This window comes from Danio rerio, chromosome 23 (assembly GCF_049306965.1).
Source record: "Danio rerio strain Tuebingen ecotype United States chromosome 23, GRCz12tu, whole genome shotgun sequence".
NCBI classification, from domain to species: domain Eukaryota; kingdom Metazoa; phylum Chordata; class Actinopteri; order Cypriniformes; family Danionidae; genus Danio; species Danio rerio.
Window position 1 is genome coordinate 36,195,887 of NC_133198.1, and position 26,614 is coordinate 36,222,500.

Below are 26,614 nucleotides of genomic sequence, written 5' to 3' on the forward strand. Positions count from 1 at the left end.
TAAAAAAACGTCAAAATCTGCACGATGAGCCATGATTGCTAATCATAAAATAAAATGAAATTACAGTTATTAGACAAAAAAAAATAACAGTGAGGGTTGTTTGAAATAAACATACAGGCTATAAACGAACAATTGCTAAACAAAGTTGCCGCCCTGAAACATAAAACGACATTTATGTTAAACAGTCAAAATTATCTTTAAGTTTTCATACTCTGAGGCAGAAATTGGCTGTTTAATGACTTTAATAAATACCCATATTATAATGTATTTAATTTTTTAAACATCATTATATATATATATATATATATATATATATATATATATATATATATATATACATACATATATATATATATATATATATATACATACATATATATATATATATATATACATATATATATATACATATATATATATACATATATATATATACATATATATATATATATATATATATATATATATATATATATATATATATATATATATATATATATATATATATATATATACTATAGTGTTATTAAACCATAACGTAAATTATTTTAATTACACTTAAAGAAAATGTGTTGCTTGTTCAAACAACTTACTTAAAATAAAACAACACAATTCATGAAATTTTTTGAGACAACTTAATTGTTTAAATTAAGTTAAACAATTAAATTTGTAAAAACCAATGAGTTACCTTAATTCCTTCGTGTTGTCCCAACACAAATTGATTGGGTTGAACCCAACATTGTTACAGCATAATCTGTTGTGTGAATTCTACAGTTTCCATGGCAACACAACAATTAAAGTGATAAAAACAAATGACCCAATACTGTAGCTACAATAAACCAAAACTAAAGCCTAATATTATATATTAAAGTATATATTATATACTACATATTGAAGTTATACTATGCAGAATACTATTAAATGATACACTACTATAGTATGGTTAAAAAAAAACTCTACAGTATTAACTATAAATTACTAAAGCATTTTTTTCATGGGTAAAAAAGAGAGAGGAAAAAAGGTTTCATTTTTTATTAAAATTGTATCAACAAATGCACCCCCCCCCCCCAAAAAAAAAAAAACTCATACAAAATAATACTCAATGTTAATCATAAAACATAAAAAAACATCCCAAAAAAGTTCTAATCAGTTATAATCCCACCAATCATCTCCAATGCTGAGGTGCAACAGCAATTTATAAAGAAAACCAAGAGATGGCGCTACTGTGACTCTGACTGACTGAACTGCAGACACACACGCCAATCACAAAACTCTATATTTTGGCACCTTCTGCAAGCCAAAGTCTGATCTTCCAAGATCAAATCATCCTGTGAGATGTTCAAAAGAAGTTATGTCACGGCAATGCCCTTAAGAAAAATCAACATTAATTAAAAAGCAAAAAAGTATGAAGCCATCTATATCCACTTCAAAAACAACTTGACCTTTAACAGATCAAATCAAAAATCTTTGCTACACTTCTCATCTTTTAAGAGAGAAAAAAAAGACTCCAGCATGTTTTTTATTAGCTTCCTCCAAGCATCCTTAAAGTGTAATACAAGGCAAATCTCTGAACACCGTTCTCCAATAATAGCAACAGAGGAAAAAATAACAGAGGTGAAAAGCTTGGTTTCAGTTTCAATTAGATTTAAATTCTTCTCTATTACCGTTGGAAAGATCTGCCGCAGCACACTGAGAATGAATGAACTGATGAGCCCTGAACTTTCATTAGAGCTCCAGGCTGTGAACAAAGCCAGAGACGTATCGGGTTGTTGTTCCTCGGTCCAGACTGGTGACATAACAGGCTGAACCCTGGCCCCATAACAATAAAGCAGCGTCTCATGTGCCACCTCTGCACTGCGCAAAATGACCGCAGGTGGTCTGAATCACTATAAGCCTGCATCAATCTCTGCATTTTAGGTGCAGAAGTGCAGCAGGAATAGTGTGAAATGCCTTAAGTTTGAATGTTTGGACAAACCTATAGTGGTTTTTTAAATATTGCAAGAGATTTTCTTGATGTAAAATAGGATTGCACTAAATTCGTTGTCTGTGATAATAAGTGTGAACTGATGCTGGATATGCTATGTTGAATTACTAATGGGTGTAATTGAACAACATTTATAGGTCAGTTTAACAAATGAGTTACTCATTTTCTGTTTTTGCCAAGGAAAGTAGTTAAAAATTCATCCAAAAAATTGTAGAGAGAACCATTGTGGTGTTTCGTTCCTGTATAAAACTTTTGAAAGAATCATTTGAGCCAATTTAATGAAAATGTTTACATGGACACCAATAATCCGATTTTAATGCGATTAAGACAATATTCCGATTAACAGTCTACCATGTAAACAGATTTTTGTCTAATTTAGTCTGATTAAACTCGTAATCGAACTAAAAAGAAATTGAACTAAGACATGTGAAGTATGCCTATTTTAGCCGCATTAATAAAGTGCAGTACAGACATGTAAACACCGCAATCAAACTATTACCGTCATGTAGGATTTTCGCCACATTTTATGACAGGACAGTCTATTCACACACGGCTGTTTGACACTATTCTCTGCACCTACCGAGACAGTGAAAAACCACAGACATGCATATCGGGAAATGCAGAGGTTTTTTTCCCCATACAGCGTGTGGCATCAAATTCCATTAAACTACACTCTTCCAGCAGTTCAAACTCGCATCCAATATCTCATTTGTTACTGGGGGCATGCATGAAAAATTCTTGAATGAAAGTGAAACTGCCAAACTGCAGTTAAAGTCGAGAAATTAAAAATGAAACACCCGAAACTAGATGGAAATGTGGACAGCATGGTGATGCAATGAAAAAAAGGATCATGAATTGAATGTTCAAAAAGCGACTCATGTAAACACCTCAATTATATTACTGTCTTATTCAGATTAAGGCAAATAATTTGATTACTGATGTCCATGTAAACGTAGTCAATGATCAATTCAAAACAATCTGCTCTTTAAAATCTTAATTGGAAAAAGAAATTCTCTTGCAACTGCTGAAATAGCATGCTCGGTATCGAATGAGTTGAAATATTTGGTAAATGTTTTATACACAGTAACAGTTCTATTTAGAACCATATCACCCTAAAAAGTTTTATTCTGAAAGTTTTAGGTTTTAGGGTTTTTTCCGCCTTTTTCCTGCACAGTTTGAAGTATTTCATAAGAAACAAATGCAAAATTGACAAATTTCAAAAAGAATTCCCCTAAATTTGCACATTTTTAAAAACAATTGTGCTCGCTATTTAGGGTTAACGCAAAAGATTGAAACGTGTTTGTAAGTAAACGTTGCGAATATTACACCCTCAAGATAAATCAGCTGTCTCTATTATGCTTGCCTTGTTTACTGTTGGTTACTAGGTTATCAATACAACAATCACCCACTCCAACATTGATAGATTTTTTCTTTTCTTTTTTGCAAACTTTGAAAAGATTTGCTTAAGGTTAAAAGGAAAACCTGTGTACTGTATATCATCACTGATTATCACTAATATATATATGTATATATATATATATATATATATATATATATATATATATATATATATGTATATATATATATATATATATATATATATATATATATATATATATATATATATATATATATATATACACACACACACACATACACATACATACAAATACATATATATACATATGCTACTCGTGTCATATATACACTACTACTCATGTAAGCAATATTACATGAGTAGCGGTGCGATATGGCTGTATATCAACACTGGTGGGAGGCATGCATTGGAACAGGGCTGCAGGCCGAGTGCCTTAGCGTCCCACCAGTGCTGATATACAGCCATATCATACTGCTACGAGTATATGTCTGATAATTTTTTTTTTCTTCTGGTGAAAGTCTTATTTGTTTCATTTCAGCTAGAATAAAAGCAGTTTTTAACTTTTTAAACACCTATTTAAGGACAACATTTTTAGCCCCTTTAAGCAATCTACTTTTCTAATAATCGACAGAACCATCAAAATGCAATAACTTACCTAATTACCCTAACCTGCCTAGTTAACCTAATTAACCTAGTTAAGCCTTTAAATGTCACTTTAAGCTGAATAGAAGTCTTGAAAAATATCCTATGCTTATTGAACATGAACACATAGGACCGCCTATATACTACAGTAGATAAATGCAGGATAACTGTGTTTATATATAACAACTTTAACTAATTAACTAGTAACCAATAGCTTTTAACAGTTAAAGCTATTAGTAATACAGTTATGGTAACTAATAAAATTAACTTTTCCATATTTGATTGCAATGCAATATTGTGCACCTTTTGTAAATCTGCTTCAAACAATAACTATTGTGAATAGCACTATACCAATAAACTTGAATTGAATTGAATATAAACATGATAATAAAGAGCTTTGAGTGGAACATATGGGACTATCTCCGATCGAAAGCTGTCTGGAGTGTGAGGTTAGAATGTGAAATGCTATGTTGGGGGATTTGCTCAACATCCTATAAGGTTTGTGTTAATAGTCTCACTATGACACAAATGAGCTTTGGTTGAAAATCTGGGGTGGTGTAATTAGGAGGACAGATAATCAGGACTCTAATGAAACGTGAAATGGGGCTGTGAGGTCTCAGACCCGCTCTTAGCAGAGGTGCGGCCCAGTCAGATGCTGTAAATTAGAGTTGGTTCTTGCAGGTTGGATTCCAAAGGAAAGAAGACAAGTCTCGTCCTGTTCACATTCCAGATCGCTCTGCTCTGTTCTGCTGCCTCACGGAAAATTCCATTATGATACAAGATAGCGGGAAGAAATTCAACAAAATGCTTTTTCTTGTTGGACTTCTTGATATGCTTGGCTAAAACCTATGTTTGTGTGTGTGTGTCATTTATATAGATTATAGTTGGTGCTGTAGACACGCTGATTCCTCGACTACGCTTAAATTTGTCTAAACAGGGGTCATAAACTGCATTTTTAAATCTGTTCTTTACATTTTAATAATGTTCCTGCACTGAACAAAAATGGTTCATTGGATTTATTTTTTTTAAAGATATGTGGTTGCAAACAATATATATGGACTAAATTTAAACAAACACAACTTAGAAATGTTCAACCTAATTTGTTTCAATTCAGCCCATATAGGTCCATCTTTAGTGTTGGTGAGGTTTTTATATTAAGAGGACATTGTCCATTTACATCTATTTTGATAGGCTTGCTGCGACTGGTTAACAGCTTTGTAAATTAAAATAATAGATGGATGCTGCTGTAATGTACTCAGAGAGCTCAGTCAGACAATATGTAACAGAAAATAAAACAGTGACACTTGGTATAAACACTGTTACTCACACATCTGTGTTGCGACATAACTGTGGGATTTAGGATAATCAGTAGTGTATCTTTCTGACAGCCTATGATGAAACCTGTTTAAAAAATGAATCATCGGCGTGATTAAATGCACGGTTAAACAGTTGCTGCGTTTACATAGATTCTAATAATCTGTTTGTGATCACATTAGTAACACAGCATAAGCAAAAAGCGTCATGTAACCATGTTACTCATTATAAATTAGCCAAATCTGATTACAATATAACTCAGATCATAAAGGGTGGTTTGAGTATTTTGAAGTATTTTGAAGTAATGTAGCCAGTGTTAAAACCACACAAAAGGCAAAACATTTTTCTCCACAGTTTGGCACAGGACAAGTGCACGTAATCTTCAGTCAATTTTTTTCTTGCACGAGTAATCCTGTATACTATTTATCTCGCTCATATTTCCTCCTATTTCACATGCTAAACAATAGGTGGCACTGAAGAGAAACTGGTTCAGAATTGTGTAGAATTTCAATTCAATTAATCTTTTTTTTGTATAGCGCTTTTAAAATGTAGATTGCGTCAAAGTAGCTTCGTTGGATAATTTATTCATTATCCTTCTATTTCCCTGGTTTACCACTGCGGAATGAACTGCCACTTACATGACAGATTTATACGTTTAAAATTTTAGATGGTTTGTGTAATGTGTTTTATGTTTGGTAAAATATTTTCTAATAACATGTTTAGTGATTTTTCAATTAATTACCCTGTCTTGTCCCAATAGGTGGATTTAGAAGTGTTTGCAAAAGAAGTTTAGAAGTTTGACGCAAACGAAAATCTACTTTCTTAAGAACAAAAGAATTGTCTAAAGTGACAGTGTTGAAAAAAATGATTTTGTTTACTAGCGAATAACCTTATCATTACCTATTAAATGAAACTTCTATACCCAAATTAAGGAGCCTGATAAAAAATGCTCATTTACAAAAAAGAGGTCTGATGAATTTAGAGAGTTCTGCATCTGAACTCTTCATTTGTTCACTATTTACTCACCCTCAAGTGGTTTCAAACCTATTCTGAAGAATCCAAAATCAAATAAAAAAGTACTCAGGGCTAGCTTAAATGATGCGTCGATGCCCTTAACAACAAAGATCAGTATAAGGCACTCGAAAAATGTGGAAAAAATATTTAAAAAGCCTTTATTCACTTGTCTAATCCTTAAAAAACCTACGCATTTCAGCAAAGAACTGCCTTCATCAGGGTAACAGAGGCTTAGCCAAGTGAATAAAGGCTTTTTAATATTTTTTCCACATTTTTCCAGAGACTTGGACTGATTTTTGTAGTCTGAAGATAGTAGCTATGTTTCCATCAACCTATTTTTATGCGCATTTTGCATATGCGCATGAAAACAACGGTTTATGGAAACGACATGATGCGCATACATTTTAAAATTGCGCATAAAAAACATATGCGCATAACTGAGTAGGATACACTTTTTACTCCATAATGTAAAGATGCACATAAACTACGATGGAAACACTTTTACCGCACAAATTTCAGTATGCGCATTAAAAAAGGTCATGTGATTTTGTGACAAGAGATCATGTGATGATGAAAATGTGTGTGATTGGACAAATCAGCAGGCTGAGCACACTGTAAAACATCTGAAATGTTGTTTTGGTCATTCCAAATAGCCTTACAGTTTAAGTATTAGTGGTATTATATTATTAATGACCTCCAGAATCATGAGCGTCTGTGCTTCACGTCTGACACCTTCAAACACCACCGTGCATTTACTGCGACACAGGCACAAGTCATTTATTAAATGAAGAAACGCTTCTCCTACTGCAGCAAATTCTATTTTTACTGTTGATATTTGGCGCCAGTTAATCAGAAAGGGACGATTTTGTTCGATTTGACTCGTTGGATGGAAACGCTGCTTTATTTGCATGTCTTTCATGCGATATTTCAGTTTTGCGCAGTTCATTCGCATTTTTGGATGGAAACATCTACAGCTACTGACATTATAATAGGAAACTATGGAAGTCAGTAAATACAGGTTTTAAACATTCATCAAAATATCAAGTTTAGAGTGAGTTTTTAGGTGAACTATCACTTCAATATTAGCTTGTTCAGTATTAAAACAACAGTTTCGATACTATTTTATACACTTTTCACACCCTGGCTGACTTTTTCAGTTGAGCTGCAGAAGTTTTAAGTGCTTGATTTTATGCAAATGACAACTCAATACTTGTTTGACAACTCTCATGCTGTTGAGACAAGCACATATGGGATTATATACTACCTTGCAAAAAAAATCCATCTGCTGCATTGGGATAAGTGGCTTTAATTTAGCTGCATCTCATCAAAACAAAGTTTGACAGGTATTGCATTCCAGCTATCAAACTTTCAAAATCCCGTTCAGTTGCTAGAAATCAAAACACAAAGATGTATTAGCTCAAATGCTATAAAGAACCACAGGCAACATCAGTCAAATATATTTACCCTGGCAAATATTTATTCCAGCTATAAGCCCCCTTATTGTGTCAATTACGAGGTGCCAAACTAATTTGTTGGAAGGGCTATTCGGAAAGCGTGTGTCAACATTTTCATCTGTCACTCACTGCGCGGCTCCCTGCCTGGCTAAATGGCGGCTGCTGGTTCTGGTTCAGGGGCTTTTGTAATATCCCAGTCATTTCTTGTCATGGAAACGTCTGAACTGTCTGCACGGGGACAAGCCTTCGTTTTAGAGGTAGATTGCATTAGCCATTTAAATCACTGTCGGCAATGAGCCTGTCACAGTCGCTCTCTCACTGCCAATGAACATCTCCACTCCTCAAAACTTATTTATCGTGCGGATGTTTTGAGAAGTACTGACGGCTATTAAAGCAGAGGGAAAATGACATCCCTGTCAATGCTGCTGCCGTTGCTTGTTTTGGGTCCAAAGAAATTAAATGTATCATTAAAGCAGAACATTCAACCCATCTAGGGCTGGGCGTTATGAGAAAAAATCTCATATATTACGATATAAGTTTTCCTAATAACGATATATCACGATACATCACCATTTCTGTAAGGTCAATCAATTCAAAGTTTATATATTGACCACATGTAAGGGCCTATTTCTTGTTTACAGTGTAAAGTATACACAAAATGTACTCGTTCATATGTGACCATATATTGTATAAATAACCGTTAATTAATTATTTAATGGTTTCAGTATTTTGTAAATCACAAGTGTTTTCCATTTATTTACGGTTGGGATTTGCATTATAAGACCTTGATCTCTGCTGTGTCGACTTTTGATGTTGGAAACTAACCTCCAGGTGTCAAAGACCGTGTATATGCGTTTTAATGCATCTCCTCCTAAAAACACAGAAAATAACTTAAATTACTCTTTCAATTTTGATCGTACAGATAAGGGCAATACATCAATCGAATCTGTTAGGTGTCTATTTTTTTGTGTACACTCACAATGACAACAAGCATGTGTGCTTTTGCAAAATAAGGATAATAAACAGTGTAGGCATTCTTTCTATTGTCTCTCTGCGAACTGCTTTCAGAAACGAGTCAGTAAAATGCACACAGCACAAATGTCAGAGCATGTCAAAACTTCTCCAGGGCCCCAAAACACCCTCAGACACCTGAGGGTTAAACTTCATGGTTTAACAAAGTGACTTTTATTGACATTTTAGTAGCTTAAAATAATATAATGTATAAGAAATAGAATATAGTGAAATAATGTTGAAAAAAAAAGAAAATGTGCTGGCAGTTTATTACAAGGTTTTTTGTGCCGTAATATACAACACCAACTCTGACAAAATATAATTTTAACCCTTTGATGTACTACATGGGTGATCAGTGATCAGTCTAAGCTTATTTTTTCTATATCTATTTTATAGCTTGTGCATCAAAGGGTAACTATTAAAAATGTCAATAAAAGCCACTTTTTCGAACTTTACAAGGTTATAGGTTTTTGGCAGAAAGATCAATCTCCCATAATGCAAGTCAAAAGCATAAATAAAAGAGAAGAAATAGAAAATAAAAAAATGAATAACAAAATATGAAGAACTGCTAATTTACAGATATTTTTGACAGTGATTACAGGTTCAACGTAAAGCAAAAAAATTTTTTTTTTTTAAATCACTAAATAAAATGTGTAATGTAAACATTGTAATTTCAAGATTGAAAGTTTCTTACGATGCTGCTATTAATGTTTTTGTTAGTATCCTCATGATGGCATGTAATATTGCGCTCATAAATTATGAAAAAGTATTATCAATAAACAATGCATTTCATGAAGCCACAATATAAACGATAGAGCATAATATGAATCGATAGGCTTTTAATTTTGTCCATACGATATATATTGCTGCATTTTTATTTATACAAACTTATATATTGTCATCAGACAAGAGTTACATAATAATACTAGTTTTCTAAGTAGCGAGCAAAGTAAAAACTTTGAAAAAATAAGTAATAATATTATTGAGTTAATTTTTTTTAAATGTAATGCAAGGTTTTTTTTATTATTTAATAATAGTTTTTTAAAAAAAAAATCGCTAAATTAAAATTAACGTGATCGTTAAATCACGCACTGACTGATAGAATTTTCTTCCCAAAGGAGCAGACAGGAACGAACATACCATTTCTGCAATGGAAGTATTGTCATTATTGTGAACGCATCAAAGAAAAGGAAAAGAGATCAACCTCAACCAGGTGAGAAAATGTATCGCAAAAGTAACATAAAAGTAACGAAACACATTACTTACCATAAAAAGTAACTAAGCAACTACTTACTTCGAGTATTAACTTGATACTGTAATGCATTACTTTTAAAAGTAACTTTCCCCAATTGTCATATTGCACAGCCCTAAATCTATCCAAAGAAATCAATCACAACAGATGCAATCAGTGGACACTAGGGTTGGGTACCGAAACCCGGTGCCATTATGGCACTGGTACATTTGTAACCAGTATGCACTAGCGTAGAAAATCAGAAAATGATCAAAATGAATAATAATGCAATTTAAATATATAAAACTTGAATTAATGCATACTTTAAACTTGTTATAAATATATAATTATATTGTTCATTTATAATGATTAAAATATTTTATTTATTTTGTGGCTCAAAAGTTTTGGTTCAGACAACGTTTTGGCACCTGTACCATTTTAAAAATATTGATTTAGCACTGATACCAAAATAACCCCAAACGATGCCTAATGGCTCACAAGCCATTATAATGCTAGGGATCCCAAAATATGTCGAGGAGTAGATAATGTTAGACAAGTATTCTCGTTAATCTGAACACATCGATAAAAAGGAATCAACCCTCAGGTAAGAAAAAGTCATGCAAAAGTAACTCAAAAGTAACAATTTACTTTAGGTACTTAAAAGTTACTTTTTGAGGAGTAACTCGATATTGTAATGCATTACTTTCAAAAGTAACTTTCACCAACATTGATTGTTATATTGCACAGCCTTAAACCCATCCAAAGAAATGATTCACAACAGAAGCAGATAGTGGACACTAGGGTTGTGTCGATAGACGGTGCCATCGTCCATTGCCGTTGGCCAACAAACTTCACAATGCTGTGCCGGCATCACGATCCATCGCATATAGCTGACATTTGCACGGCTGACAGCATCGTGAGTATTAAATCAAGGATTATACAGCACCTCTCATGCTTAAAATGTGTAGATTTAGTGGCAAACACTGTTACCGGCAAACCCCGTTTCACACACTTTACAGTGAATGGCTTTAGTCATTTTCATAGCAGAATTGAAACACTGGAATTCTTTTATCCACTCTTGGAAAAGAGTAAATGGTGGATTAACATTCAGCACATCATCCCTAATAGGATGTGTCATTATTAATAACTGTGCGTAAATCTGTCAGTGTTATTTTCAGTACAGTAGGCTACAATTAATTAATTATGAATTAATAAATATTTAACAACCACCCCCCATCTACGACGACGATGGCATCGCCCATCGAGATGTTTCACATTAGACATTGTGCTATGCCAAATTGGTCAACATCGCCCAACCCTAGTGGACACAGTTGTCTATGTCACTTATGTAACGCCTCACAAGAGAGTTACAGGTCTGAATACAGTACTAGGGATCTAAGAATGTCGTTTTCAAGTGCCAGTAACACAGAGGAGCAGATAATTTTAGACAAGGCACGGCTGTCAGCTTTCCATCACGTCAAACACAGGAAGCAAGCTCTTCTTATCTGCCTCTGAAATAGAAAATATGCATCTCTCAATATATCTCTTTCCATGGTGATAAATCTAGCGTGAGAGACTGTACGTCTGCTGGCTTTATAACTCCCCTCTCAGATAAAGTGTCGAGTTTGCCACCAAAGAAAGAAAGAGAAAAAAATCAGAGGTAGATTCATAATTTATTTTTTTTCAGCCAGCTTTATCCAACCTATGGCATGAAATAAATATGTAAAGCCAGGGGCTGGAGGATCATATTTTCACAGCCTCACTCTGCAGCTAATGTTTCATGCAGATAAGGGACAATTCAGAAATAGACTGGAAAAGATTAAAAACCATCAATTTGGCTCGACTGACCTTCAGAGTTTTATTCTCCATTGTACGGCGCAATGCTAAATCACTTCACTCCTCTACCAAATCTACCTAATACTTTTATTAAATTACTGGAGTCATGATGAAAAAAGGTGCTACTGAGAATGACACTTTCATTTTGTTAACAATAACTAAGATCTGATGAAAATGTGCTTCATTATAATTTGGCATTATATTAGGGCTGAACGATATTGGAAAAACTTGACATTGCAATATTTTGTTTTACTGCGATAAATTTCATAAATTTAGATCGACTGGGATGATCAAGAGGCGACACAGTGGCTCAATGGCGAGACGGTCGCTGGTTTGACTCCCGGCATGTCAGTTGGCATTTCTGTGTGGAGTTTGCATGTTCTCCCTGTGTTCGTGTGGGTTTCTCTAGGGCTGTGTCGGGTAGTGTAAAATTGGGCGGTTTTGTAACGGCGTGGCCGCCAGCCCTGGTCTTCACTTATAAAACTGTTATGATCCCACAAAGAGTTGCCATAGCCCCCGTTCTCCACATACAAACGTTTTCAAAAGTTGTGATCTCCCAACAAGACTACAGATTGTTGCGCGGTGCTTTTTCGTTTTCAGCGGGTTTTAGGTTGGAAACAGTCAGCTACATATGGCAACACTGGTTCTCGGAAGTAAACACAGGCAGTCAGCTCACGTGTCATTTCGTGGCCCTAAATACATTATTACATGAAGACGGAAATGACATTTTTGGGTGAATTATACCTTATAAATACAATATGTGACACTTTTAACGCCATTTGAAGGTGTCAATGTTCGTGTGAAGATTTGTGCGACTACCTTGCTTCTCTCCTGAACTTGAAAATATAATTGACTGAATCATGAAAAAAGCTGAATTCAGATATTTTTTCGATTAATCATGCAGCCCTAGTTTCCTCTATCTTTTTTCTTTAATTTTGTACTATAAAATTCAAACGTACAAGTATATTTGTATTTTTTTGGTTTGTTTTTTTAACAAACTCTTTGCTTGTGTTTTGTGCGTACTACTTATTTATTTATTATCATTATTGTTATTATTTTAATTTATTTGATTTGATGTTTTTTTTTATTCATTTTGAATTATTATTGTTATTGTCATGAGTGTCGTAATGTTAGCTAAGTGTTTAATAAAAACTGCGTAAGCTGCGGTCACACTGGACTTATCTCCCCATAGACTTCTAGTCATACACACGCAAATGCGTCAGAGCTGAAACCCAAGGTCGTGCGGCAGGTTTCACAATTTTCTGCATTAGAAAATTCAAGCTTGGTGAACCCTGACCTGCAAAATTGTATCACTTGACTGCGTGAGACCAATCGAAAATCAAAGCATGACCTCTCTGCACAGAAATTTAAAATATGGACAAATCACTTGCTTTTTTAAATGTCAAATCATCTCGTTTAATCCCGCCCCTTTTCGCAGCACCATACTACAGGATTTCGCACACAGAAACTCTAGTGTGACCGCAGCTTGAAGCTGGCTTAAATTAAATATTGTTTTGGCAAATAAAACTTGTCAAAATTGAAAAAATTAAACAACACCTTTAACTACAAGGCTAAAAAAAAACTCTGTAAAAATGAACACTTAGCATGCTTCAAGCAGGCTCACATCACATCAAACATCCGTACAACAATTCAAACAAGCGTTCATTAAGACCATATGATAATACGTCTTTTGTTCACTGACTCTTCTGTGACACACAGCTTGAGTCCTGTATCCCAGCTGTGGGCCGTTAAATGTAAATGAACAAGCGTACAATTTCAACGATCCCCTCAGATGCATGACACATGTAACATGTATTTTTCTGATCTCTCAAAAACAACCCATCATAGTGAACTTGTAAAGCGCGCACTCCGCTTTGGGAGGGAAAAAAATAGGTTCTTTCAGTCCTGAGTGATGTAGAGGAAAATGGGAACAGGATGGAGGGGAAAAGCATGAAAAGAGAAGAAAATAGACTTTGAGGGCTGATCTGGGCTCATCTCTTCTTAAATTACTGTTCAAGTAAACTTGGTTGAAGCTCTGACAGGATTAGACAGATAATCCCATAACACAGATATCGCAGAAGTCACTTCTTCTAGGTCCACTGGGGTTCCAGTTAAAGCACACTATATAATCCAGAGCTCGCTCCAATTGCAGCCTGGAACCAATAATAAGACTAAAAAGTGGTCATAAAAGAGGGGTTTTACACACCTGGAATAGGAATGCTTGAGAAGTCAACCCAAGTATTGTGGTCACATTAAAAATAGTAATTCTTTCATAAACTTTAGCTGTGTCTTTTAGCTGGCCTTCACAGGAAATTGCCTCTAGATTTTTCTTCACACCTTTCTTTGTGTTTCTTTTTTCTTCTTTTATATTAGCGCTAGTTTTATTTTAGTATCATCTCGGCTGTCCGCAGTGTTCACACATTATGGCCACCGTGGATGAGTGTGACATTTTATTTTGTGTGTGTGTGTGTGTGTGTGTGTGTGTGTGTGTGTGTGTGTGTGTGTGTGTGTGTGTGTGTGTGTGTGTGTGTTGTTGTCTGGTGGTCTTTTTAGCATTCATGCAGTGAGGTGTTTTATCACACTTCGGCCCTGCAAAATCTCAGCCGTGTGACTGACGCGTCATTTTTCACTTCTTCAGGATCGTGGGTAAAAAAATAATAGGTCGGATATGTGGTTTTTACAAAGATTTTCACCATCTAATGCTGCTTCCATAACATGTTCTTGTGGGCGGTATTTGCAAAATGTTTATAGTTCATTAATTGTGAAAAGCCAAAGAGCAAACATGTTCTTCTTTCAAATGGTTAGCTAACTGGAAAAAAAAAAAGAATATTCTGTCCCACTTTATATTTGGCGGCCTTAACTAATATGTAGTGAACCTAAAGTTTTTGCCGTAATGTACTTATTGTGTAAATACATGTTTTAAATTGTACTTATGATTTATTATGTACCTGCATGTAATTAATGCCTAATGTAATGTAATAAAGGCATCTGTAAATAATTTCTTTAATTACATTACACTTAACCATCCCTTACACCTTGACCCACCCTACTCATACCACCAAACCTGTCCATAACCCTACCCGTATCCCATTTCAAGAGCATCAGAAGTGTTCTGCAATACATTAAAAACAAGTCAGTACACTGTATTTATTTATGTTTTTGGATGCAAGTACATTAAGGCCACCGAATATAAAAGGAACGAAAATTGTGTAATCATTCCGAACTCATGGAAAGTTTTATATTGTTCATCAATTCTGAGAGATTTCTGGCTCTATCATTCACATTCGTAAAGAACTTTAAGTGGTTCAATCTAAGTGTTATGAAGAAAAATTATCACTTAATAACATTAACAGGTTTATAGCTTCAGTATAAACGCATATATAAGCTGTTCAGGCTTCCTGATCAAGGTTTGTACGTGAAAAAAATCATATTAAATTGGTCAGAAGACTTGAATGATTTGAAACTACTTGATTCTTATGAGTTTATGTCTTGATTTTACGCAAGTTCTGAAGTGCCAGAGGTTTGGGTGAACATTTGATGGATGGGCTGAAATCTAGCATATGTCTTGCAGATATTGTTTTTCTGAAGATAAACAAAAGTATGGGTTTGGAAGAAGGCAGCACAGCATCGTGAAAGAATTATATTGAAATACTTTGTTTTTTCTGTGACATGAAAACTGAAATCTGATCAGCATCATTTGTTAAAAATAAACTATTATATTAGAATCACCCAGCTTATTTTAGGAAAGTGCATAAAACATAATAAACAAATAGCAAGCATAGATAAATGAAATAAAGATGTCAATTAAATAAACAGTGCTTTACTGTGTTATGCTGGTTCACACCAAGTTAACTCAATGCAAAGACATCCAATAGACATCCTGCGGCGCGATTTGCGCAAATTAGGCGTTTCAGGCGAATGAAGCTGTGCGAGTTGAGCGTTTTACGCTTTTGAATCGCTCAAGTTGAAAAATCTGACCTTCAGTGGACATTAGAGCCGCGTTAACCAATAATGAGGTTGCTATTGTAGGGGACGTGACTATGACGTTAGTGCCTGTTGTTGGTGTCCCGAGGGAAAATCTTCTTGCCGACACCAATTCATCAAACTGGGCTCGACGCAGTCTTAAGCACCTAAGCACCTTAAGCACCTAAGAGCCTCCATAATCCAGGTATAGTTTCTGAGGGAGTTGATTACTAGTTGAAGGATCTAGTGCACTCAGACACGGCACCAAACAAATCTACGCTGTTTTTCAGTCTTCCTAAAGCACATAAACCCAAGCTACTATCGCAATAAAATCCATGTTAGCCATTTGGCAACGAAGCAAGAGTCACAGGGCAGACAGAAGCCGAGTTCGAGTCTATTGTGAAACCAATTTGATGCGCGAATGAAGCGAATTTGACGCACAAAAGAAGCGAGTAAACTCATAATGTTCACGCATCTATTTACACACAAATGCGCACATACCGCATCTGGTGTGAACTATGGGGTGATTATTGTGAATTAGGGGAAATCAAGCAGTTTTTAGGCAAAAAAACTGAGTAATCAAGTGTAAAATAGCAGTGCATAGTCTTTTTTGACTGTATTAAACAATTAAGCTTTATTGAAGCTACAAATATTATAATTTCTGATACAGTTAAAAGTCAAATTTCTTAGCCCTCTTGTGAATATTTTTTCATTTCGATTTTTTTTACCAAACGATGTTTAAGAGAGTAAGCAAATTTTTTTTTTTTTTACAGCATTTGCCAAAATATTTTTTTCTTCTGGAGAAAGTCTTATTTGTTTTATTTCGGCTAGAATAAAAGTTTTTTTTTTTACTATATTAAGGTTAATATTATTAGCCCCCTTGAGCAATATTTTTTTTCGATAGTCTACAGAAGAAACCATTGATATTCAATAACTTTCTAATTACCCTACCTTGCCTATTTAAACTAATTAAGCCTTTAAATGTCACTTTAAGCTGAATAAGCTTATTTAGCACTTTAAGCTTATGTGTCATGTCAAAGAAAAAATCAGTTGTTAGAGATGAGTTATTAAAATATTATGTTTCAAAATTTGTTAAAAAAAAACTTCAATCCATTAAACAAAAATTGTGAAAAAATATAGAGGGGGGGCTAATAATTCAGGGGTGGTAATAATTCTGACGTTTACTACATATGACGATTAAAACTTGTTTAAACGATAACACAAACGCACAAATTATACTTTTACACTATTATAGTTAAACTTTGCAATTAATGAACTGTGTTGCCTGGTCAACCATGATCCTAAAATAGTCCAATAAAGTCACTGCACTAAGTAATGAAGTCAGACATACCAACTGTCCACAGACACCCAGATATGTTTTGTCTGTCAGTACAGTCTGCCAGTCCAAATTAGAATCCATTGACCTTTTTTTCTGCACAACGCTCACAGGGTCCTATTTAATCTAGACAGGCTGGACACCCTAATCAGAGTCCCATTATTTCTATGGGTTCCAGGCAAATTAAAAGATCTGAGAGAGTGTTATGAGGCATTGACAGGTGTTGGGCATAAAAAATAAGTTCAATGCATTAAAAGGTCTGACAAAATTTTATAACTCACCCCCCCACCCCCCCACCCCCCCTCAACTTCAATTCCGTTTCTGTCTGATACAAAAGGAGAAATAGATGAAACTGATTGACACTTTCAAAAATTGCCTCTACTGATGACCAGTTCTGAGAACTAAAATATGAAATTATGAAATCATTTCGGCTGCTTAGCTTTTGTTCTTAATAAATTCCATTACATTTGAAGTTCCCGTCAATTCAACACAGCCAGATAAGTATAGCTAGGTACAATAGAGTGCTGCAGCCATGATGAATAAAAACGGGAGACTACAGGCCCTGATATACTCAAAGTGAAGCTGTTTTCCGTGTTGGGTAAAAAGAAGCTCAAGAGTAGTGGTATAAAGTTGAATATCCTAACACTACCATGTTATTAAAAGAGACATTTAGATGAATACGCAAATATTTGCTGCACATTTTCATCTCAACAACAAAATAACCATACGACCAAAATTATAGAGGTGAAACATCTGATAATTGTGATGTGTTTTTTTTTCTTCTCACAAGCCCTGCAGCTCTGCACTCAAGTAGAGTCATGTCATGTTTATGTATTATGCAGCACTTTGCACTGTACACTGGTTTACAGCAAGCAGCTTTACAAAATTAAACATGAAAAACAAATCAATTAGAATGAATCTTCAATTTCACCTACTTACAGTATGCTACTTGTCGGAGAATGGTAGTTCAAACATATTCAGCCGAAACACACTTCTGAACTTCATAATGGTCTGATTTGTTTTGAAATGAAATCATGCTACTTCATTTGTCTGTTTTGCTTGACAAATAGCAGGTATTAATTTACCACTAGTTTACCTGTGGGTTTTTATAATGGGGGTTTTCATGCATGGAGCAATTTTCATTAGTACTAGAAGTTCTAATATAAAAATAACAAAAAAATACTCAATAGTTTTGATGTACAATTTGAGTGTATGTAATTCACATTGTAAGGAAAAACATTGAAGATGTCAAGTTAACCACAGAACTTCTTATCCGCTTTTTCACCATCACGTTGTAGGGTTCTGTTTGCTTAACTGTTCAATCTTTGAGCTCTGTGCACACCTGCCTGGCTAAGAGATTTCACATGTTTGACTGATTGCTTGCCTTTAATTCCTGTATTGTATAAACTTATTGTGCTTTATACTTTTAGAATTATTATTGATTATTACAAATATAGCTTACCGACTATTATATTCAGCAAAAGAGACAGCTATTTCGTATTTCACCATGCATTTCCTCTAATAATCTTTATTGTATGCATAGCCTGACATTAAGCACATATTGTCAAAACCACACAGTCAGCCTAATGTTTTATTTTTTCTTCACTGAAAGTAAAAGGAGGCAGTTATTAGGCTCCGGTTTGTTATTTCTTAATAAAGAAAAATTAGGAGACAGTGCTTTATGTCATGTTTTCATTTCATTGTTAAGATTACCCAGGGTGAATGACGTTATAAAAGTACACTGCCATTTGAAGATTTACCCAACGTGTCCTCACGTCTTCAGGAGTTCATTATAAACTTGTAAAGTCTGAACTTACAAGGAAAAGATACAAGTCCGAACTTTGTTTAATTGACATTGAGAAAAAGCCCCACCGTTTTCAGATGTCTCCGTTTTCCCCCATCCACACCCACACGGAGCAGCAGCATTTTAAAATGAAAATGGCCTCTTCAGTGTTTTCAAAATGCTCCGTTTTTGGGGCTCAAAACCTCCAGGGTAGTGTGGACGGAAGGCACAACTGTAGCAGTGTAAACAGGGCCTTAATTTTCCACTGTTTCATCATTGGGGTTCTTTCACTTGGTAATGCAAGAGTAATGTAAAAAGCAATATTGACAATTATCTGATTTTCATTTTTTTTTTCTTTTTGGACTTTGTTATTTAACAGAAAAAAAGAAATACCAAACTTCCATTTAGAAAGCTATGAAGAATACTGGTAGCCAGGTCAATGTCATGCACACATGCGCTCTACCAGCATGGATCAGCATAGTCATCTAACCAGGCTGAGAAAGACTTTTAATAGTTCCATCCCAAACTAGGCTCCAGGTGTGAAAATGCAACTGGAACAAGGGCTGCTCGATTATAGGAAAAATCATAATTACGATTATTTTGGTCATAATTGTAATCACGATTATTCAGAACTATTATTAGTTGAAGTCTAAATTATTATTAGCGCTCCTGTGAAGTATTATATATATATATATATATATATATATATATATATATATATATATATAAAAAATACTTCACAGGAGCGCTAATAATAATTAGCGCTCCTTTGATATATATATATATATATTTCCTATTTCCCGTTTGATGTTCAACAGATTCAGGAATTTTTCAAATTATTTCCTATAATATATTTTCTTCTGAAGAAATCTTATTTGTTTTATTTTGTCTAGAATAAAAGCAGGTTTAAATATTTTGAAACCTATTTTAAGGTCAATATTATTAGCCCCCTTAAGAAATGTCTATTTTTGATTTTCTGCAGAAGAAACTACTGTTATACAATGACTTATTAAAACCCTAATTAAGCCTTTGAATCGCACTTTGAATCTGAATGCTTGTATTTTGAAAAATATCTAGTAAAATATTCTGTACTGTCATCATAGCAAAGATAAAATAAATCAGTTATTAGAAATGAGTTATTAAAACTATTATGTTTAGAAATGTGTTAAAAAAATCTCTTTAAACAGAAATTGGGGGGTAAAGGGCTGCTAATAATTCAGGAGGGCTAACAATTCTGACTTCAACTGCATATATACAGTTATTTTCCTCCCTGTAAGGAAAGGGAAATAACTACAATAGAATACAAATATGAAACAAACTGTGCTTTAAGCATTTTCACTGTAAGAAAAAAGCTTAAGATACAAAAGTCCTTCAGTCAAGAGCAGTGAGGGATTTTCTCCTTTTGTTGTTTGATTAATTATAAAAACAGGCGGCAGCAGGAATATTGCGCGCTGTCACTTTAATAGTTTTTCTTTTACATGTCTTTTGATTCTCGACTTTTATTACACAAATGAGGGGTTAATATGAATAATCACTAAACACCGCGTTTTGACATCAATTTGACCAATAAAGTGCTCACATTATGATGACTTTAGATGTGCGTGCTCTGCTTGTCTCTGAGCCCACAGTGTGCGAATGAGATCGAATGCTGACAGCAAGCGGTCTCATTCGCGCTTTTAAAAACATGAATGATTTGAATGTGCATCAATGATGCGCATCTGGTGCTGCAAACATTATATTACAGTACATGCTTCTAGTCATTTTCATGTAAAACTGAGCTTTGCAGAGCTACAAATGTGTACAACTGGAAAGGGGGTGGTATATTCGATTAATTGTCGATTAATTTTACAGCCATAACTGGAACCTGATTGTTCTTTTACCAAAATCACACCAAACGTAGAGCCCCACATATCTCGCTCTAGTTTACTCACATGATGTTTTTCTACTTGAATTGAATTATTTGAACTTGTGAGGTAGACTCAATTGAGCCAAATTCCATGAGATCATGGCAAACATGCCACAAAATCCACGTTGTTTACACCACCCACTGAAAATTCACCATGTTCACGTGTTTACATTGACTTTTTATGTAATATCCTCATGTGAATAATTAATTTCACTTTTGCTGTAAAATCAGCATAGGAACTGTTTATTAAAGTCAGTTTATTTGTGACAACTTTCATGTCTTAATTATTATTATTAATATTATTGATTGTTATATGCATATTAATATTGTGCTTATAAAGGTGTATAGAATTGTCCACATGCTGAGTTTTAGAGACATGCATCACCATATATGGGCGGGAAATAGGAAGTAGGATGTGTGTTTGGATGTTCAACCTAGTGGTTTTGCTTCAATTATTTATTTGCTGGCAATAATAACTGAATAAATAAACTGCCTTGAAATCCCCTTTTTGAAGCTTGATAAACAATTAAATATGGAAAGGATGTCTTGGGTGGAGTGTGTGCAAAACAACCACTATTGCCTAAATCTACAGCCAAATTCAAGAGTCCTGCACCACAAGTTTCCCAATGACAGCGAATAAATGAAAACCCCATAATGAAAACCCTTAGGAAAAACTCGAAGGAACCTGCTCTTCATGTTGATCAGATCCCTCTGGGCCAGTCATTGGCAAATAAAAATGTGTTGGGTGCAGACCTTCTGTCATTAATCTGAAGGAGTAGCTATGTGAGACTTGGTTGGTGTTCTTAGTTTTGACATCTGTCATTACAGCAGTAACATTGTTTTATTTGTAAATCAAAATGTATTTAAAATATAACCACGCCATAATAACAAAATGCTACGCAAGTAAGGGTGTACTAATAGTTTTCTCTGCATTTTAAACAAAAATGTCCTGATTTTCCTTTATATTACACTATATATTCCAGCTCTGCAGTGTACACAACACCATGGTTGCTCGGCTTACAACTGGAATACTTTTAAAAGCATCAATTCTCAAAAAGAACAAGACTTCAGGATCAAACCTACACTGTGAATATTGACTTCATGGTGTTCGAATTCTATTCGGAGTTCATGCAGAATTACTTTTAGTCCTATCCCACAAGGCACAGGGCTATATTACCACTCGGATCGGTTCTGGCCGTCCATCTCAACTGTTTCTAATCAGAACTTTTCTTCTTAACTCGTACGCTTTAGCTCCAAGCTTTGAAAAAGCAATAAAAACTAGATTTAATTATGCAATACACCCTAGGACGTGAAGATGCCGTTAAAATATTCTCTCTTCCTCACTTGAGCGAGGCCCGCAAATTCCTGTGGCTCTGAGCAGAGCTGCATTTCTGAGGACGGTGCTTCAACCTGCAACCGGTGTGAAGCGTGCACCGTCTCGTCCACAGAGGGCTGCACTCTGTTCTAATCAGGCCCTCCAGCTGTTCTTTCCTTGGCAAGGTTTAAGTTACCATCGCGACGGTGACGAGGCTTCCAAAGAGTTTTAAGGAACACCAGGAATTTAGCTCACCGTACAGGCATGCACAAGTTCAAGGAAAGCAGCTCTAAAAAGTGGGTGGAGTGCTTTTGGCAAGCCTTTTTACCTTGAATGGGGATGTCTGGCCGTCAACCCTTAAACACGCTCCGACTCCCAAAAATATATGCGCTTCTCAACACCAGATGGCTAATCATGTAGAATTACTCAAAGCGAAACCCAACTAGCTTGACCTTTCAAGCTGTGTTTTTGAAGGATGGTTTGCTTCTGCTCAAGACTGACTAAGATATGTTTACACTAGTGTGTTTCTGTTTTAACATGGTGTGTAATGATGAGAACGATCCTCCATGCTGGCTTTTTAAATGCATTTCTGAAATGATCCACCGCATAAACAATAATGCATGTCAGAACCTAAAAAGTATCTATAAAATTAGTAAATAATCGTAGCATATATGAAAAACAATCATTCATGGTAAACAAATACTTAAAAAAAAAAAAAAAAAAGGGTTCAATTGGTCTAAAAATTATTTTCAAGTTTTCAGAACATTCAGAACAGAACAAGATAAAAATATAAGTAACAATTTCATTATAGTAGGCGAGAGGGAGGACGAAAATAACATTTTTCATAAAAACATTTTAAAAGAAAATGCTTAAGAAAATATATCTTTGCTGTGGTTACTAACTCAAAAGAGTGCTCTAGCAAAATCAGGTGTTATTTTGTGTCAATATAAGACAACTCCATTATAACTTTTTTATAAACAAAAGTTATTTACAATAGCTATGTTTTCATCCAAAAATGTGAATTAACTCTATGCCAAAACTGCAAAACTGCATAAAAGATGTGTGAGAAAGCAACGTTTCCATCATACGAGTCACTGAGAACAAAATCACCGCTTCTTGATTAAATGCCACCAAATATTAACAGTAAAAGCGAAATTTGCCACGGTAAAAGAAGCTGTGCGAATCTTTTCCTTATTTATAGAAGACGATGCCAACACGCAATGAACACATGGTGGCGTTTGAACATGTGAGACGTGGAGCACAGACGCTCTTGATTCTGGAGGTTATTGGTAATATAATAACACTAATACTGAAATGGTTAAGGCATTGTAGAATGACCAAAGCAACATTTCAGATGTTTTACAGTGTGTTCAGCCTGCCGGTTTGTCCATTCTCACATATTTTAAACATCAAATGATCTCTTATAACAAAAACACATGATCTCTTTTAATGCACATACTGGAATTTGTTCGGTAAAACTGTTTCCATCGCAGGTTATGTGCATCTTTTCTTATAGAATAAAAAGTTTAACCTACTCAGTTATGCTCAAATTTTTTATGCGCATTTTCAAAATTTATGCACATCTTTATCATATCCAAACTGTGCATAAACATAGGTGGATGGAAACATAGCTAATTACTTTTGATGCCATAGGCAGGGACAAAAGTAACACAGGTGGGTCAAAAGTAACAACAATATTTGCTAGATTTACTGGCTTAATCTTGTTTATTTTAAATGTACTGAATAAATAGTTCACTGCAAACATATTTTGTCCTTTATTTTTACAAAAAAATAATAATAAACGGCATTTTAATTTCAAATTTCAGTTCCATCAAATGTTTTAAAAGCAGTCCAACGATGCAAAATGTTAAAATCTTCTATAATTTCTGAATATTTCGGGACATAATTTACTTTTAAACTGAAAAATTCAAACTTGTGTGTTATTGCACTAAATAACCTGTAGATCATTAGTGTGACACATTAAAAGAGAAACACAATTTGTAATAAGCAAAAAAAGAACCGCTACATTCATTGACTTTCTGCACTTAAAAACGGAAATTGGGAGCTAACTGCAGGACAACGAACCCGAAATCAGCTGACATTTGGTAGCTCCATCAAGGGCTGTATGCTAAATGTGCTGTTATAGCCTGGAAATCAAATGTCAGGGCTGAGAAAATCGATTTGTTACATTCGTACTATGTAACTTTCATCCCAGCTCTTCCTTATGTATGTACCATTATTGAATAAAACTATTATGTTTAAAAATGTGTAGAAAGATAATCTCTCCGTTAAACAGCACTTCAAAAATATTTGCCAAACAATTAATAAAATTTAACAAGAGGGCTAATAATGTTGCCTTCAACTGCACTGTAAAAAGATTATATAATAAAATGTTACGACTACAAATGTTTTTATGTCACTTTCACTTATTTTAATAATTCAATCAGGTTTCAATACACTGTAAAACCCAAAAGTCAACTTTATCAAATGAAATGAGTGTAGTTAACTCAAAATTGAATGAAAGTTAATTCTACTAATTTTAAAAGAGTTTTGAACTCAGTGTTGAAGGTAATAAGTTAATTAAATACCTCATTACTTCAACTTAAATGGATTAAGTTCACAGTACTCATATAGATTAGTTTAACTCAAATGTTTTGTAGCAATCGGTTTCCTCAAACGATTTGAATTGCCTTAACTGATTGGGTTTTACAGTACTCAGTCGGTTTATGTTCTCTTCATTTATTGGGTTTTACTGTGCTTAAATTGCTTCATTTACTTAAATGGAAAGAGAAAAGTTCACAGTACTCATTGGGTTAGTTTTTGAACTTAAATATTTTGTTGCAATCGGTCTCCTCAAACGATGTTGCAATCGGTTTTCTGCAAAAATTAGCTTAATGTTTTTAGTCGTTTGCTTGATAAAAGTGGAGATGACTAGAAAAGTTCATTTGATTCAACTAAAAACAAATTAAGACCTCAAGCCTTTTTCAAAGTGTGTGTTTAGCTAAAAACTGCATTGAGATATGCACAATTCTTGCGACAGTTATGCCTGAATCCACACTACTCCAAAGTTTTTGACCTTCGGAAAGTGGAAAACTTCAAAAACTTTGACATTTTTGCATTAACAAAAATACAAAGTTTAAATTCAAGTTTAATTTAGCAGCAAATCCTTTAATTAATACATTCATTCATTCATTTTCCTTCGGCTTAGTCCCTTTTTTCATCAGAGTTCGCCACAGCGGAATAAACCGCCAACTTATCCAGCATACGTTTTACACAGCGGATGTCCTTCCAGCTGCAACCCAGTACTGGGAAACATCCATACACACTCATCCACACACATACAATACAGCCAATTTAGGCTATTCAATTCACCAATATCGCATGTCTTTGGACTGTGGGGGAAACCAGTGCATCCAGAGGAAACCCACACAAACACAGGGAGAACATGCAAACTCCACAAAGAAACACCAACTGACCCAGCCTGGGTTTGAACCAGCGACCTTGTTGCTCAGAGACGACAGTGCTAATCACTGAGCCACTGTGTCACCCTAAATTGGCACAACTGATTTTAAAGAAAACATACAGGACATTTGAAACAACAAAGCGTAAAGGTCATGTGACAGGCTTTGACTTATCAAGGAAGAATATGCAATGATCTAGAGCCAATAAAGGTGCAAAACTGAGCATTTGTGGTTCATCTACACCAGGGTTGTCCAAACTCTGTTCTGGAGGGCCAGAATCCTGCATATTTTAGTTCCAACCCCAATTAAACATACCTGAACCAGCTAATATTATATATTATTATTATATTATATAAAAAATGTGGAGCTAAACTGTGCAGGACAACCCTCCAGGACAGAGTTTGGACACCCCTGATCTACACTAATATGCAAAAGTGCCAAAGTATTCGAAGTTCTCCATTTTTGAGGGTCAAAAACTTTGAAGTAATATAGATGCCAGACATAACCGTAGAAAGAATTATGCATATTAAATGAAAAACGCACAAGTGTAAACATAGCCTAAGCAGCACAAGTGGAGATTTCAGAGTTTGCTGATGGTCTGAAGCGCCCGCAGTGAGCCGGGGAATCAGTGAGTTGGTACTAATGTGTTGATTGGGCCAAAAAGTGAGGCTGAGAGAAAAGAGCATTTTGATGATGGCCCGCTGGGATGCCAGCCCTCCACTGTTATTACCCAGCTTTTAATTACAGCATGTCAGGAAGAGGGGTGGAAAAGCACTGGTTTCTCATGTCTAATGAAGGGTACCGCGCACATGAGATGCTCAGGGCCTTCTCACAAAAACACATGAGGCGGGATGGAAAATATATATATGCGTTCAATGCGTTGCTCAATGAAAGAAAGTGAGAATGTATGAAAAGCGTAGTTTTGTATGTACACAAGCATAGAAACCACAGGCCCCTTTACACCTGCATTAACATGTCACAGGTTT

General features: G+C 34.8%; 1 protein-coding gene across 14 annotated transcripts in view; it reads right to left on the reverse strand.

Annotated features, from left to right (window-relative positions):
• Positions 1-26,614, reverse strand: part of plxna2 (plexin A2) — a 775,253-nt gene that overhangs the window by 677,589 nt on the left and 71,050 nt on the right. For 3 of the 14 annotated variants that reach the window (XM_073939227.1, XM_073939234.1, XM_073939233.1), the window contains exon 4: positions 8,612-8,657. The exons of 9 other annotated variants lie outside the window; for them this stretch is intronic. The gene's annotated coding sequence lies outside the window, so the exon portion shown is untranslated. Of the gene's footprint in view, positions 1-7,596; positions 7,720-8,611; positions 8,658-26,614 lie in introns of all 14 variants that reach the window. 2 more of the 14 variants (XM_073939235.1, XM_073939230.1) reach the window with 1 other exon arrangement.